Raw genomic sequence first — 17,333 nt, 5'->3', positions numbered from 1 at the left:
TCTCTGAGCCAACAGACGAGGCCCTTTGGGCCTCTCTTCAGGATTTGCCATATCATTATAGAGGGAGTAAGCTGGGCTAAATGCAAGTACTAAGTAAGATTTTATGTGATGACATCATTGATCTCGTTGCAGTTCAGGAAACTCACGTTGAAGACGAAGACCAGCTTAAACGGAGAGATATGAGTCCAGGCTACAACCTAGTTGGCACAACGTATCAACGTGCATATGGCGTGGCTATGTACGTGCGATCATCGATTGGAGATGTCCACTTGTGCTCGGCAACGGTATATGGTGACATACATGAAGTTGTTGTCAAGATAGGAGATCTGTCAGTGAGCAATATGTAGAAACCACCAACCATTCCCTGTCCTCAAGATGTCCTGCTATACCTGCCTCACCCAGCAATATACGTGGAGGATTTTAATAGCCACTACCCTCTGTGGAAATATAGAACAGCTGATGGAAATAGCGCTGATTTTCTAACTGGGCAGAGAGTAACAACCTATTCTTAGTTTTCGACTCAAAGGACCAAGAACATTTAGGTCAGCAGCTTGGAGAACGGAACATAATCCAGATTTATGCTTTTTGATGACTGGCAATAACCATACACCGCTAAGAACTACAAGCCGTGTATTAACGGACTTCTCTCATAGCCAACACGGCCCAGTCTTGATTGAAATTGGAATCAATATCCCACTAATAACAGCTGTACAACGCCCAAGGTGGAATTTCAGAAAGGCAAAGTGGGATATCTACGTGGAAAAAATGGATAACAGCGAGTAATTATGACAGACTCATAGGTGCAGTTGAAAGTGCAGCGAAAGCTGCTGTACCATGGGGGTTCTGTAAACAATATATACCAGGATGGGACAAAGAGTGCGAAAATATGAGAGATTCCTTCAGAGTGGAGCCACTGAGATTGCAGACGACCTGCTGCACAGCCTAGACAACGCACGGCGAGAGAAAGGGATTGAAATCGTTGAGTCGTTTGATTTCAAGACATCTAGTAGACAGGCCTGGTCTCTCCTCCGAAAACTAGGTGCAGCTAACAAACTACAACGTTAGTCAACAGGTATTTCTGCAAATATGATTTTAGACCACATACAGACAACATCTAGAGCGCCAAAGGACAAGAAACACGACTGCTACGGTCGCAGGTTCGAATCCTGCCTCGGGCATGGATGTGTGTGATGTCCTTAGGTTAGTTAGGTTTAAGTAGTTCTAAGCTCTAGGGGACTGATGACCACAGAAGTTAAGTCTCATAGTGCTCAGAGCCATTTGAACCATTTGACATGAAACATACGAGAATAATACGTCATGAACGTGATGTTCTTAAGAGAAACAGCACACCTTTGGACCAATATTCCTCGAAATTTACCACCAATGAAGTCAGAGAAGCGCTGAAGAGTGTCAAGGTGGGAAAGGCACCTGGATTGGATGGAATACACCCAGAATTCCAGATTACATGTGGGGAATATGCCAAAAAATGACTTGCAGATTTATACTCAAATATCATGGCAACAGGGAAATACTACAGAAAATGAATAACTCAAAGATCATTGCACTGCTTAAACCAGGAAAACTAAGCGAACAGCCGAAGAGTTATAGGCCAATTGCATTGCTCATTGTCATATACAAGATGCTCGAGAGACTCCTTTATAACAGACTGAGCCCAAAAAAAGCTGGAATCAATTCCAGACGAACAATCAGGATTTCGACCTAACAGAAGCTACACTGATCAAGTACGTTCCCTGACAACACATACTGAGACAGGCTACCAGAAAAAGCAAGAAACATCTGTTGCATCCATAGATAGACATGAGCGCAGCCTATGACGCTGTCTGGAGACAAGGCCTGCTGTACAAACACATACAAACAATCCCATGCAACAATATCATCAGACTCGTCGATAACATGCTTGTCGGAAGAGCTTTTCAAGTGATTACTGGAGAACAAATGAGCTGAGCTCTACCAAAATTCTCAACAATGGGCTACCACAAGGCTCAATTCTTGCTCCACTGTTCTCCAATCTTTATACTTCTGAAATCTCAAACACACAATCTAAAAAGTTTGGCTATGCAGGGGATTGGTCTATAGCTGCGCAACATGAATCATTCGAGGCTACTGAAGACACCTTGTGCTCCGATTTTAAGCTGCTGAGTAGCTATTTCCGCAAATGGAGGCTGCAGCCGAATCCGAGTAAGACTGAAGTATCATCTTTGAAGAGAAACGCCTTAGCCATAATAACTACCCTAGGAGTCACATTGGACAGGACGCTCTCTTACAAGGAGCACCAGAAAAAGACTGCAGATAAAATGAGGACAAGAAACAACATCGTCTATAAACTGTGCGGCACCACTTGGGGCTCCACAGCAAGCATACTCCGCACATCAGCAGTTGGGCTTGTCTACTTGGTGGCATTATACTGCGCTCCTGTGTGGATAAACAGCCCACATACAAGCAGGACTGATGTGATTCTAAATGACACAATGGGCATTATCAGTGGTACAATAAAATCTATGCCCACTGTATGGCTGCAGACCCTGAGCCATACACCGCCCCCTAAAATGCGGCGAAAAAACGCTCTTCTCAGTGAGTTCGACAAGATAATTAATAACCCACAGCTGCTCATACAGCGATATTGGTGACTTGTGAAAGGTCTCTGTTGGATTCCTTTCATGTTAATTTCTTAAATATGTTGTCATTTACGGCATAAATTCTTCTTCTAAATTTACTGTGCTGTTTCTGACTATCTGGGAGGAGACTGAGCAGTGGAACGTGTTATTTTTACACATAAACAAGAACTATCTGTCACACTACTACACTGTAAAGCACAGTTTATATGTAATTCATGTCACACAGTCTCATACAGAACCTACATCCGCTTTCTTTTATATACTGTATATGATAAGATACTGTCATCCCCCTTCCCTTCTGTGTGAGAGGATGAATGAGCAAATGTGTTTGCAGTTGCATGCTGGATGGTAGCAGACAAGCCTGTCTGCTAGAGAACAGTAGGACCAACGTCGGAACAGGTAGCTACGCTTTCTAAAAGCAGAGAGGTTTCTATGCTTAGTATGGTCCTGTCCATCCCTTGTCATGTTGATATAGGAAGCTGCCCCTCTGGTCACTTCCGTTTGTATTTGTGAGCCACCCTTAGGAAGGGACCAGGTCAGTCTGTCCGCGGCGAGCGTCTGAAGTGGTAAGATCTCCGGCTAAGCGCGTGTCTGCTAAGTCCGTAGGACAATGGATTTCTTAAGTTCAGCCAAACTGAAAATTTAATCACCTTTATTTCAGGTTTAGCTCTAAAATATCTAATGTTATCTTAAACTGCAACGCAGTGTAATTCGCGTGTGAAGTTCAGAATATCTTCCGGTAGTTGCTTTGTCACTACTTTGTGAGTAAAGTGGAACCACGTGTTGATCAGTAACTCTAACTAAGATCATCAATCTTAAATGCGAATGCTCGTGTGGTTATAACGTTTCGTCTTGACAATATTTTTCAATATAACAACTTTTCTTTATGTTCAACCCACGTGGGGTGTACTTTGTGAGACCAGTACCACGTGCAGACCGAGCGAGGTGGCGCAGTGGTTAGACACTGGACTCGCATTCGGGAGGACGACGGTTCAATCCCGCGTCCGGCCATCCTGATTTAGGTTTTCCGTGATTTCCCTAAATCACTCCAGGCAAATGCCGGGATGGTTCCTCTGAAAGGGCACGGCCAACTTCCTTCCCCATCCTTCCCTAATCCGATGAGACCGATGACCACGCTGTCTGGTCTCCTTCCCCAACCAACCAACCAACCAGTACCACGTGCTTATACAGCTGTTTGACCCATCAGGTTAATAGTAAGACGATAGTAACCAGTTCGAGGCTTTTCTTTTGTAAATTGCATTTCGATATAGTTTCTTTTAATTATCAAAATTATTGTGGAGTTACGCTCTTTGTGTAAACCAAGTTGACCACGTGTACCTTGTGGTGTAAGCATCAAAGTAGCCTCAGCTATTCCTTTCAGGAAGATTTCACAGAGAGTTAGTATGAATTTAGTATACCAGTGTGTGGTAATTTCATGACGGACAGGATTGCGCTACGAACGTAACTTCTTTGGGTGAAAATTGAATCGGTTGGTTGTGGTTAATTTCCTCTTGCGTATGTTTCAACGTTCTTTGTGTGATATTTTATGAATACAGTGTTGTATGCAGTCTCCCAATCTTGGCTCCATATCAGATGTGTTCCGTAAGATTACAAACTCACATTTTCACAATCCTAAATAAGGCACCAGCTTAGTTATGACTCACGTTTAATATGCTGAAATTTCAATGATCAATGTTAAAATAAATTTCCAAATATAAACTGATTTATTTCTTTTTATTTAAATTATCTTTTTTATATATATAAATCACCAGTTGTCGTATGACTACTAAAAGATTATAATTAATGTTAGTCTGGTTGGGAATTTGGTAAGCTAGACTGGATACCTGGTGAAACAGTTGCTCAGTAATGCAAGGTTAACTTCCCCAGACAGCTCACAGTTTTAACCCGCTTTTATTGTCAATCAGCACCGTTTTCATAGCAAATTAAAGTAACAAAGTTACACTTGGAGCGAGAAGACTTAAATCTAGAAGACCAGCAATACTCTCTGCTATAGAGATGACGAACTAGAACTTCGATGTCGACCATCTGTGGAAACAACATTGGCAAGAACACTGCCCACCAAAATGCCAAAGTTTTATGACAGCTGAGAAACTGCCTGGCATCAACCAGTCACGCAAAATGTGGACAACTCTAAACCGCATACATTTTGACCACGGAAGATGTGCTGACGCCCTCTACTAATGGGGAAAGATACCAACACCAAACTGCGACTGCGGCGCTGATAAACAAACAGTACGACACATAGTGGAAGAATGCCCGGTTAGAGCCTACAAGGGAACCTTCAACGATTTCCTCGCTGCAACAGAGAAGGCAATTGAGTATATTAAATGTCTTGATGTCAATCTATAATTAACTTGTGTATAAAATGTAGAAGGATTGTGATGTATGCCATACGATAAATAAATAAATGGTGAGGAGAAGATGGACAGGGAGAGGGCAGGAGGAGATAGATAGAGGGGGACGAGGGGACTTAGAGGGGGTTATGGTGAGATAATGAGGGAGGAGGAGATGGACTTAGAGGGGGTTTAGGAGGAAATAATGGGGAAGGAGGATGTGGACCAATAGAAGATTGGAATAAATACATACGTGGGCAATGCTGGGCACTCAGCTAGTATTAAATAAAAAAGTTGAAAAAAAATTTACCTTCATCCTTTCCTCACCTCTTTCCTATGCAGTTTGGTTTGAAAATAAGAGACTGGGGGAGGGTCGGGAGCGCGGTGGGCGCATTTCCGGTTTACCATTATATATTATGTTTGTGCCTTTATAAGTTTTATTTTCACTGACAAATGAGCTGATAATATTCGCCGATTCCTAAGTTTATTATGTTATAGATTATATTTTAAAATTTTATTTTTGTGGGGGTCCACATCCTCAACGTGTTTTGAGAATGAAACATGGTCCAAGATGGCTATATTCTTTTTATTTGCCTAGCAACTAGCAGGTTTCAACCTTGGGTCATTCTCAGACACATATATATTGGACGAAAGTATCTTCGGTTCCTGTAGCGTGATAATCTAGTATTGCTAGAGGGTGTTCCCCTTACGCAACAACTGGGAATATGGTACATGCATTATCGGGCGGTGGTACGTTTTGCTGCTGATGTAAGACATCTAAGGCGCCGGTATAGTTTAAGATGGGCGGATCGAGCGGAGCATTTACATTGGCTTCCAAGATCACCTGGTCTAGTCCTCTGGATTTTTCTATCTGGGCTCATGTCAGAGGTAAACTGCACACCACTCCCGCCTATATGGTTGAGGAACTGGAGCAGCGAGCTGCACAGTCTTGCCATGCTTTACGAGACGTTCCGTGGCGAGCGATGAGTGCAGTATGACATCCAAATGGGAGACTGACGCGCACAACACAGCATTTAGCAAGTAGGAGCTCGAGTACGAGTTACAGAAAATTTTAACATACTGTGAAGTGTCAGGTTTGATTCCATACCGACACAACTGTTCCAGCGACTGTATTCATTTCAAGAAGTATAGCAATCAGTCACAGTGATGTTTATTGCAGCATATCTAGATTTCGGTCACCGTGTCACTATCTTCAGAGCTAAAACATGTGAAGAAACAGTGACAGTAAGGTAATATGCATGCCTTATTAAATGTACAGTTGCATAAGCTTTAAATGTAAGTCAGTCATAACACACATACCAGTAACGTAATTTAAGACATTTAAAACATTTGTTTTAGACTATTCACGTCAGAGGCAGAGTTCACAGTGGGGCCACTTTTTACGGTTACACCGCAACTTGTACAATGCACGTCATACCAATCTACAACGAATTCTTTACATGTATGATTCATTGACAACATGTAATAACGTTATCTTCCTTTCACAATTTGTTGTTGTATCGTTTTATTTATTATTTTTACAGCCTTTTTCCTTTTGAGAGTTTCATCACTCTTGAGCAATTTCCCTCTATTCTCATTCACCTGCTTTCACGATCATGGTAGTGTTCCTGTTTCAGGTCTCTCTTCCTCATCATTACAATTACTCCCGCTCTCCATGTTAATCTCGGTCGTCCAAGCTTCCACCTTCCCGGCGGCGATCATTCCAGGATTGCGTTTGGCCATCGGCCATGTTCCATTTGCCGTACGTTGCCATACCATTGGTGATCACTAATCCCAATTCTATACACGAGTGTTTGACCCATATTCATTGTGTCCCTATTTTCCTCATTTCTTCTCCGCTCTGTCCTGGATATTATGGTTGCTTTCCTTATTCCATCAGTCTCTACTGCCGGCACTCTGCTTCTATGCCGCTCTCCCAGCGTTCATCCTTCTGCACCATATATTACTTTCCACCGCTGTTTGCAGAATCCTCTTCTTTGTTTCTTTTGATATCGCTCGACTCCACAAAACTCAATTTAGCATTTTAATTAATCCTCTTGCTTAATGGATTCTGCGTTATACATCTGCTTCATAGCTTCCCGAGGAGTGGATAATCGATCCTAAGTATTTAATCTGATTCACAGCTTTAATAGTTCCTTGTGACAGTAACGTATCCCTTCCATCTCTCCCACTCCTACATACCCTGTTTTGTTCATATTTATTCTAAGCCTGCCTTGTTCAAATGATTTCATTAACTTACTTATCATATATATGACATCCTGTCTTCTTTGTGCTACCATTACCTGATCATCTGCAAATAATGCTGCGTAGATCGCACCACGCCGGAAAGGAATTCTCATACCTCCACATGATTGATTCTACCGTTACGATAAGTGCTGCATACATGTTTTAAAGAGCATCGGCGACATACTGCAGCTTTGTCTAAGTCCTTTCGATGTTTGGAATGAAAAAATTTTTAACAGAAAATTTATTTAACGATGGACTAGCTTAATTTGATATGGCACATATCTGTGATAATGAAATCTCAAGGAAAATAAACTTTTTTTGATCTTGTTCAGCTTGAACAATCTCAGATATATTTAAAATAATGTTCTCTTAAAAAAGATAAAATTAGCTTTTACAAATACCAAGTAAATGATATTTTAAGTAAGATGTTTGCTTACATATTTAGCAGTTATTAAGGCAATAAACATATCAAAGTACTAGGATCTCCCTGACTTCCTGCCAAAACTTGAGGCTAAAAAATAGTGACGTTAAGAAAGTGACTGATTAAATTTATAACATCAAGAATACGAAAGCAAATAAGACCGTTAGTCAATTCATTTCAGAAACAATCATTTCTCAAGACACACATCTGGTTAAAATCGTAAAATACACATTGAATAACCGGCTCTGGTCACCACGCTCTCCAGATGTCCGTGTTATGAACCCTTGCGGTCTACTTCGGAGAGGACAGTATGTGAACTCGCACATAATGTAAGAAAATACTGCTAGGCAAGCACATAGACACAGTTCAATTACCAAGTGGCAAGCAAATTAAGCGAGGGACTATAACAAACCCTTAAACATAAGAACTTTAACACAACTTAGTCCATAATAATCCAAGGCCAAGGTGCCGCCCCTCTCTTTTATCACAGCAACATTAAAAATACGATTACGGCATTGTGCAATTTCCTTCCTGCAGCAACTGATCGGCCCAGACCACTTGGATCGCTGTGAACAACTTCAATTACTTGCCCAACGACATGGAGGGAGAGGCGACCAATTACAGGACCCGAGGAGCAGTGCACTAAAACCGACTAAGTTTATAACATTACTAAGGAGAAATAGTTGGCCACACCGAAAGCTTAAAATGCATAAAGGGGCGCTTGGCACATGAGCATTAACACAAGAATAAACTCCTGAAAGGTCTCTGTTGGATTCCTTTCTTGTTAATTTCTTAAAACTGTTCTCATTTACGGCATACATTGCACTTCTAAATTTACTGTGATGTTTCTGACTATCTGGGAGGAGACTGAGCAGTGGAACGTGTTACTTTTACACATAAACAAGAACGATCTGTCACACTACTACACTCTAAAATACAGTTTATATGTAATTCATGTCACACAGTCTCATACGGAACCTACATCCACTTTCTTTTATATACTGTATATGATATCATACTGTCATCCCCATTCCCTTCGTGTGAAAGGATGAATGAGCAAATGTATTTCTAGTTGCATGCTTGATGGTAGCTGACAAGCCTGTCTGCTAGAGAACAGTAGGACTAACGTCGGAACAGGTAGCTACGCTTTCTAAAACCAGAGAGGTTTCTATTCTTAGTATGGTCCTGTCCATCCCTTGTCACGTTGGTATAGGAAGCTGCCTCTCTGGTCACTTCCGTTTGTATCTGTGAAGCACCCTCGGTAGGGGCCCAGGCAGTCTGTCTGCGGCGAGCGTCTGAAGTGGTAAGATCTCCAGCTAAGTGCGTCTCTGCTAAGTCCGTAACACAATGGATTTCTTAAGTTCAGCCTGACTAAAAATTTAATCACCTTTATCTCAGGTTTGGATCTAAAATATCTAATGTTATCTTAAATTGCAACGCAGTGTAATTCGAGTGTGAAGCTCAGAATATCTTCCAGTAGTTGCTCTGCCACTACTTTGTGAGTGAAGTGGAACCACATGTGGATGATCCGTAACTCTAACTAAGATCAACAATCTTAAATGCGAATGTGCGTGAGATTATAACGTCTCGTCTTGACAATATTTTTCAATATAGCAGCTTTTCTTTATGTTCAACCCACGTGGGGTGTACTTTGTGAGACCAGTACCACGTGCTTATACAATTGTTTGACCCATCAGGTTAATAGTAAGACGATAGTAACCAGTTCGACGTTTTTCTTTTGTAATTTGTGTTTCGATGTAATTTATTTCAATTATCAAAATTATTGTGGAGTTACACTCTTTGTGTAAACCAAGTTGACCACATGAATCATGTAGTGTAATCACCAAAGTAGCCCTCAGCTATTCTTTTCGGGAAGATTTCACAGAGAGTTAGTATGAATTTAGTATAACAGTGCGTGGTAATTTCATGACGGACAGGATTGCGCTACGAACCTAGCTTCATTGGGTGAAAATTGAATCGGTTGGTTGTGCTTAATTTCCTCTTGCATTTGTTTCAACGTTCTTCGTGTGTTATTATATGAATACAGTGTTGTATGCAGTCCCCCAATCTTGGCTCCATATTTGATGTGTTCCATAAGATTACAAACTCACATTTTCACAATTCTAAATAAGGCAGCAGTTTAGTTATGAATCAAGTTTAATATGCTGAAATTTTAATGGAACAATTATCAATGTTAAAATAAATGTCCAAATATAAACTGATTTATTCCTTTTTATTTAAATTGTCTTTATATATATCACCGGTTATCGTAAGATGACTGCTAAAAGATTATAATTAATGTTAGTCTCGTTGGGAATTTGGTAAGCTAGACTGGATACCTGGTGAAACAGTTGCTCAGTAATGCAAGGTTAACTTTCCCAGATAGTTTACAGCTTTTAACCCGCTTTTATTGTCTTGAATATCAGCACCACTTTCAGAACAACTTTGGGCATCAACATCACACTCCTTTACCTTACCAGAATAGAAACAATGTACCAAGTTACTACCAGTCTGCACTAATAAGGCTCAATGCAAGTAATTACAAGAAGTACGACACGGCAAGGGAGCGTTTACAATTGTGAATGCTAACAGACTAGATCACGTAATTCGACTGACTAAGCCATACCATAAAGTCACATGCAAAAGCATGCTTGAGCCTACTATACTCGTGAGACCTTTAACCAGCATACACAGTTCCAAGCATTAAGTTCGGTTCATAAGAGACGTCCTGTGATCCAACTCGCCAATTTACACTCCTGGAAATTGAAATAAGAACACCGTGAATTCATTATCCCAGGAAGGGGAAACTTTATTGACACATTCCTGGGGTCAGATACATCACACGATCACACTGACAGAACCACAGGCACATAGACACAGGCAACAGAGCATGCACAATGTCGGCACTAGTACAGTGTATATCCACCTTTCGCAGCAATGCAGGCTGCTATTCTCCCATGGAGACGATCGTAGAGATGCTGGATGTAGTCCTGTGGAACGGCTTGCCATGCCATTTCCACCTGGCGCCTCAGTTGGACCAGCGTTCGTGCTGGACGTGCAGACCGCGTGAGACGACGCTTCATCCAGTCCCAAACATGCTCAATGGGGGACAGATCCGGAGATCTTGCTGGCCAGGGTAGTTGACTTACACCTTCTAGAGCACGTTGGGTGGCACGGGATACATGCGGACGTGCATTGTCCTGTTGGAACAGCAAGTTCCCTTGCCGGTCTAGGAATGGTAGAACGATGGGTTCGATGACGGTTTGGATGTACCGTGCACTATTCAGTGTCCCCTCGACGATCACCAGTGGTGTACGGCCAGTGTAGGAGATCGCTCCCCACACCATGATGCCGGGTGTTGGCCCTGTGTGCCTCGGTCGTATGCAGTCCTGATTGTGGCGCTCACCTGCACGGCGCCAAACACGCATACGACCATCATTGGCACCAAGGCAGAAGCGACTCTCATTGCTGAAGACGACACGTCTCCATTCGTCCCTCCATTCACGCCTGTCACGACACCACTGGAGGCGGGCTGCACGATGTTGGGGCGTGAGCGGAAGACGGCCTAACGGTGTGCGGGACCGTAGCCCAGCTTCATGGAGACGATTGCGAATGGTCCTCGCCGATACCCCAGGAGCAACAGTGTCCCTAATTTGCTGGGAAGTGGCGGTGCGGTCCCCTACGGCACTGCGTAGGATCCTACGGTCTTGGCGTGCATCCGTGCGTCGCTGCGGTCCGGTCCCAGGTCGACGGGCACGTGCACCTTCCGCCGACCACTGGCGACAACATCGATGTACTGTGGAGACCTCACGCCCCACGTGTTAAGCAATTCGGCGGTACGTCCACCCGGCCTCAGGCATGCCCACTATACGCCCTCGCTCAAAGTCCGTCAACTGCACATACGGTTCACGTCCACGCTGTCGCGGCATGCTACCAGTGTTAAAGACTGCGATGGAGCTCCGTATGCCACGGCAAACTGGCTGACACTGACGGCGGCGGTGCACAAATGCTGCGCAGCTAGCGCCATTCGACGGCCAACACCGCGGTTCCTGGTGTGTCCGCTGTGCCGTGCGTGTGATCATTGCTTGTACAGCCCTCTTGCAGTGTCCGGAGCAATTATGGTGGGTCTGACACACCGGTGTCAATGTGTTCTTTTTTCCATTTCCAGGAGTGTATAAACAGTCGTTATGCGCAGCAAGGCTTGTCGTTTTCAGTAGCCGGAACTGGTCCGATCCGGCAGAGTACGCGGCTGTGTCAATAGACGTGATGCCACCACTTCACAGCTTCGCGGACCACTTCAGCGAAGGACAACCGTAGCCAACCAAGGTAGCAGCAGGCTACTGACTCTGGGCCGGTCTCCATACTCCGTGCGGGCCCATAGCACTCCTCTAAACCCCAACTCGCGGCTCCTCTTACCCACAGGTCTCCCCGTTCATGCCACAACCCCGACCTCCCACTGCAGGTTTCTCTAATCGAACTCTTGAAATTCCCGCGAAGATCCTCCTGCCGAAGGAAAGCGTCCCGTTGCATTGCGCACCACGTCACAGTGAATCACCTAAAACTTGCACCACAAATATTGCGGACATGGAAAGTGGTATTGATGTGCGGTTTTCACAGAATGGATTGGTGGACAAGGGCTCGTATTGATAGCCAGTGAACAGCTTGTAATAATACTTAGAAAGATATTTTTTGTGCAAACACAAACTATGCTGTGCCTTTTGACATAAACAAACTAAAAGTATGGTGAATTGGAATGACAATGGTGTTTGTTGGAGTTTATGAGATATAGTTTGAAAAGTTTCCACACCGACACGTGTTTGTGCAATTCAGCCTGCTCAGTTGCTAGGTGCAACGTTCTTCTCTTTGTAATATTGATGCATTAATTTGTTCTGAAAGCGGTGCTGATATTCAAGACAATAAAAGCGAGTTAAAAGGTGTGAGCTATTTGGGGAAGTTAACCTTGCATTACTGAGCAACTGTTTCACCAGGTATCCAGTCTAGCTTACCAAATTCCCAACCAGAGTAACATTAATTAGAATCTTTTAATAGTCATCTTATGACAACCGGTGATATATATATATATATATATATATATATAAAGAGAATTTAAATAAAAAGAAATAAATCATTTTATATTTGGACATTTATTTTAACATTGATCATTGTTCCATCAAAATTTCAGCATATTAAACACTATTCATAACTAAACTGGTGCCTTATTTAGGATTGTGAAAATGTGAGTTTGTATTCTTGCGGAACACATAAAATATGGAGCCAAGATTAGGAGGCTGCATACGACACTGCGTTCATATAATAACACACGAAGATCGTTGAAACATATGCAAGTGGAAATTAACCACAACCAACCGATTCAATTTTCACACAAAGAAGTTACGCTTGTAGCGCAATCCTGTCCATCATGAATTTACCACACACTGGTATACTAAATTCATACTAACTCTCTGTGAAATCTTCCCGAAAAGAATAGCTGAGGGCTACTTTGATGATTACACCACATGCTTCACGTGGTCAGCTTGTTTTACACAAAGAGTGTAACTCCACAATAATTTTGATAATTAAAATAACTTACATCGAAACGCAATTTACAAAAGAAAAACGTCGAACTGGTTACTATCGTCTTACTATTAACCTGATGGGTCAAACAATTGTATAAGCACGTGGTAATGGTCTCACAAGGTACACTCAACGTGGGTTGAACATAATGAAAAGTTGCTATATTGGGAAATATTGTCAAGACGAGACATTATAATCTCACACACACATTCACATTTAAGATTGATGATCTTAGTTAGAGTTACGGATCCTCAACACGTGATTCCACTTTACTCACGAAGTAGTGACAAAGCAACTACTGGAAGATATTCTGAACTTCACACTCGAATTACACTGCGTTGCAATTTAAGACAACATAAGATATTTTAGATCTAAACCTGAAATAAAGGTGATAACATTTTCAGTTAGGCTGAACTTAAGAAATCCATTGTCCTACGGACTTAGCAGACACGCGCTTAGCCGGAGATCTTACCACTTCAGACGCTCGCCGCGGACAGACTGCCTGGGCCCCTACCGAGGGTGCTTCACATATACAAACGGAAGTGACCAGAGAGGCAGCTTCCTATACCAACATGACAAGGGATGGACAGGACCATACTAAGAATAGAAACCTCTCTGCTTTTAGAAAGCATAGCTACCTATTCCGACGTTAGTCCTACTGTTCTCTAGCAGACAGGCTTGTCTGCTACCATCAAGCATGCAACTAGAAATACATTTGCTCATTCATCCTCTTACACGGAAGGGAAGGGGGATGACAGTATCTTATAATATACAGTATATAAAAGAAAGCGGATGTAGGTTCTGTATGAGACTGTGTGACATGAATTACATATAAACTGTGTTTTAAAGTGTAGTAGTGTGACAGATCGTTCTTGTTTATGTGTAAAAGTAACACATTCCACTGCTCAGTCTCCTCCCGGATAGTCAGAAACACCACAGTAAATTTAGAAGTGGAATGTATGCAGTAAATGACAACAGTTTTAAGAAATTAACATGAAAGGAATCAAACAGAGACCTTTCATCTTTGCTTACAGTGAACATGTGCGTTACTTAAGTGCACTGCGACTTGCTATTCAGTTAGTGTGATCGTCTAAGCAATAGGTCGTTAATGGACGATGGGATTTACCAGTGCAGAAATAGCCGACATGTTCATGGTGTAGGAAGAATGCAGTTCAATCTTGTATTGTGTATGCGACTATATATCCCAGAAGATGTAAACCATTTGAGCAATTCTTTATCAACATCTTCAACGAATCACGGAAAAGTGGTAGGTTAAATGAAAGGGGTAGTGTTAACACCTAGATAATGTAACAGAAGGAAACAAGTGGCAACAGAAACAGGGTAAATTAATGTTCTTGTTGTTGTTCGAGTTGATCGGCACGTTAGCTCTCACGCAATCGCATGAGAATATGGCATGAATTCGGCAGATGTCCTACGCTTTCCCTCTCGACATAGGTTCCATCCCTATCACATCTTCCCCCCCATCAAGAGCTGCACGGAAACGATTTTAAGAATCGTGTGAACTTCTCTACATAGGCATTAAAACAGGATACTCCAGATGTATCATGTATCTTGTACACTGATTAAGCCCCCTTCACCAATGATGGCCAAGTACACCGGAAAAAGTGCTGGACTCTTGACAGTCCCTGTTGGCTTCGTTAGGTGGAACATCAGCGCCTAAGCCCATTTTTCAAAGACGGTACGCTGAACGCGCACAAGTATCGCAGCCTCCTAACTGACCATCTTCCACAAATGCTAGAAAACGTTCCTCTGGAGTATAGGAGGAACCTGTGGCACCGACATGATGGCTGTCCAGCCCATAGTGCCCAAGTATTACAGCATATCTTTAGAAATTTTTTCCAAATCGTTAGACTGCACGCAGAGGACTCGTAGATTTCACGCCAATAGACTTTTTTCTGTAGGGGAAGCTGAAAGTCGCTGTCCACAAGGACATACCAACTACACCTGATGATATGCAACGACATGTTACTGGAACCTGCTCGGACGTCTCCGACGAAATTCTAGAACATGTGCAGCAGTTGTTCCATATCCGACTGGAAGCGCGTATTGCCGCTACCAGTGACCATTTTGAGCACCACGTAGGGTGGTTGAAACGTCCCCCTTAGAAGAGTTTATGAATGATTGTGCTGGTAAACCCCTTACGTTATTTGATTTTCAAACAGCTGAGCTCAACTGAACGTGTTCGGACATTTCTCTCTTTACTTATTCTGATCATCACTAAACTGACACACAATATTTTTAGCGCAACGCAATCTGACTTTTAATAATCCCTACAAAAGAATGGCCCTGACTAACAATAACCTGTACCTTTCATGAATCACTTAACTCACAAAAATCTTCATTACTCGAACTACTGCAATACAGCGAGCGCCAACACTGCCAGCTAAATAAAAGATTCTAACTACTGAAGGCACTAACTACTGATAGGCATAGTTAGCAAATGAAAGATTTTGATAGAGAACAACCAATGTATTTACCTTAATAGTGTTCAAAAGTCATAATATATTTATATAAAATGAGTTCATGACATCCAGTCTTACAAATTTACCGTCTCTGATGGACACACGTCCAGATCATCCGCTCTCAAAACTCCGCCACCTCTCTCCCCACATCCACCACTGCTGGCGGCTCACCCCCAACTGCGCAACGCTACGTGCTGTTAACAGCCAACTGCCCAACACTACAATAGCGAATATTACTACAATGCCAACCAGTCACATACTGCACACAGCACAGCCAGTGATTTTCATACAGAGCGCTACGTGGCGTTACCAATACAAAAACCTAAACAGCCTACTTACATGGTTAGTTGTCTCTTTCCTGGCCAGAATCCACATGATTAGTGTATGTGGTCATGTTCTTTAGTATGTGCTACCACAGGTATTGTACAAGCATCTGTGTGGGAACTTTTTAAAGTACGATATCTCGTAAACGAATCGCACTAGAATCCTGCAACAAACATCACTGACATTCTAATTTACCCTACTTTTAGTCTGTTAATGTCAATAGGCATTTTTGCATACAAAAAAGTGTGTGTTTGCACAAAAATTCCGCTTTCTACGTGTTATTACAAAGTGTTTATTGGCTAACAATATGAGCTCCTGCCTACCAGTCCATTCTGTGATAAACCGCACATCAGTATCACTTTCTATTTCCGCAAATATTGCAGGTTTTAGGTGATTCACCCTCCATACTGAACGTAGAGGGCATTACTGATATGTGCTTTTTGTGGATGTATACCAAGCACGTAGCATACTTTATGCCAGTTTGAGATTTGTTGCATGCCGCCTCCTTGGTTTTGCAGTTTTAGTGACTAGCAGTGTAGATACGGACTCGTGGGGCAAGCACGTGGCGGACGACAGACTGGGAGACGCCGCCTAGGCGTGCTCGCTGCTCAGTTCTCCCGGGTGAGTAGAGGAGAGCTGCGAAGGGCGACGCGGAGAACTGGCGCACACCTCATTAGCGGCTCTTGACGCGGCCCTAACTGGCGCCACACGCCCTGCAGTCACCGGCGCCATCTCGCCTAATGTGGGCTCTCTCTTGTGTGGGGGCTGCCACCTGGGCCTCGTGTAATTACACTTCGGCGGTCTTTCGCAGCGGATCAATCTAATGCTGAAGCGTAGCACTTCCAGCTATTCCAGTGTTATTCCCATTAGGCTAAGCAGCAGGTGCCAACTAAAACCTGTGATCTGCACACCGTATAAATTAACTATAAAGGAACATGAGGCTGTTCCCATCATCAGTGCTTAGACGGGTTCTTGTGTTTACTTGGCCTTTGGTTGCACCCATACAGACATATGTCTTAGAAAGTTTTCCTTACTTTTAATCTTTTAATCACTTTTGAAAACGTCACCGGAAAATATCTGCCATCCGATAGATAATTAAAATGCTGATTAGTCTTGATCGCAAGCATTTACTAAAAATTAATAAACACACGGCCAAATGGATACCAGTTTCGTTTTTATGAAAAGTCATCTCCAGACCACTCCTCTGAAACATTGAACGTTAACATCAGTTAGAGGGAAACAGGGGCCAAAATTACATATTTCATCTACGATATTTAATAAATGTAGATAGCCA

This window comes from Schistocerca americana, chromosome 7 (assembly GCF_021461395.2).
Source record: "Schistocerca americana isolate TAMUIC-IGC-003095 chromosome 7, iqSchAmer2.1, whole genome shotgun sequence".
Taxonomy (NCBI): domain Eukaryota; kingdom Metazoa; phylum Arthropoda; class Insecta; order Orthoptera; family Acrididae; genus Schistocerca; species Schistocerca americana.
The sequence above is the reverse complement of the archived record's forward strand: the minus strand, read 5'-3'. Positions refer to the sequence as shown.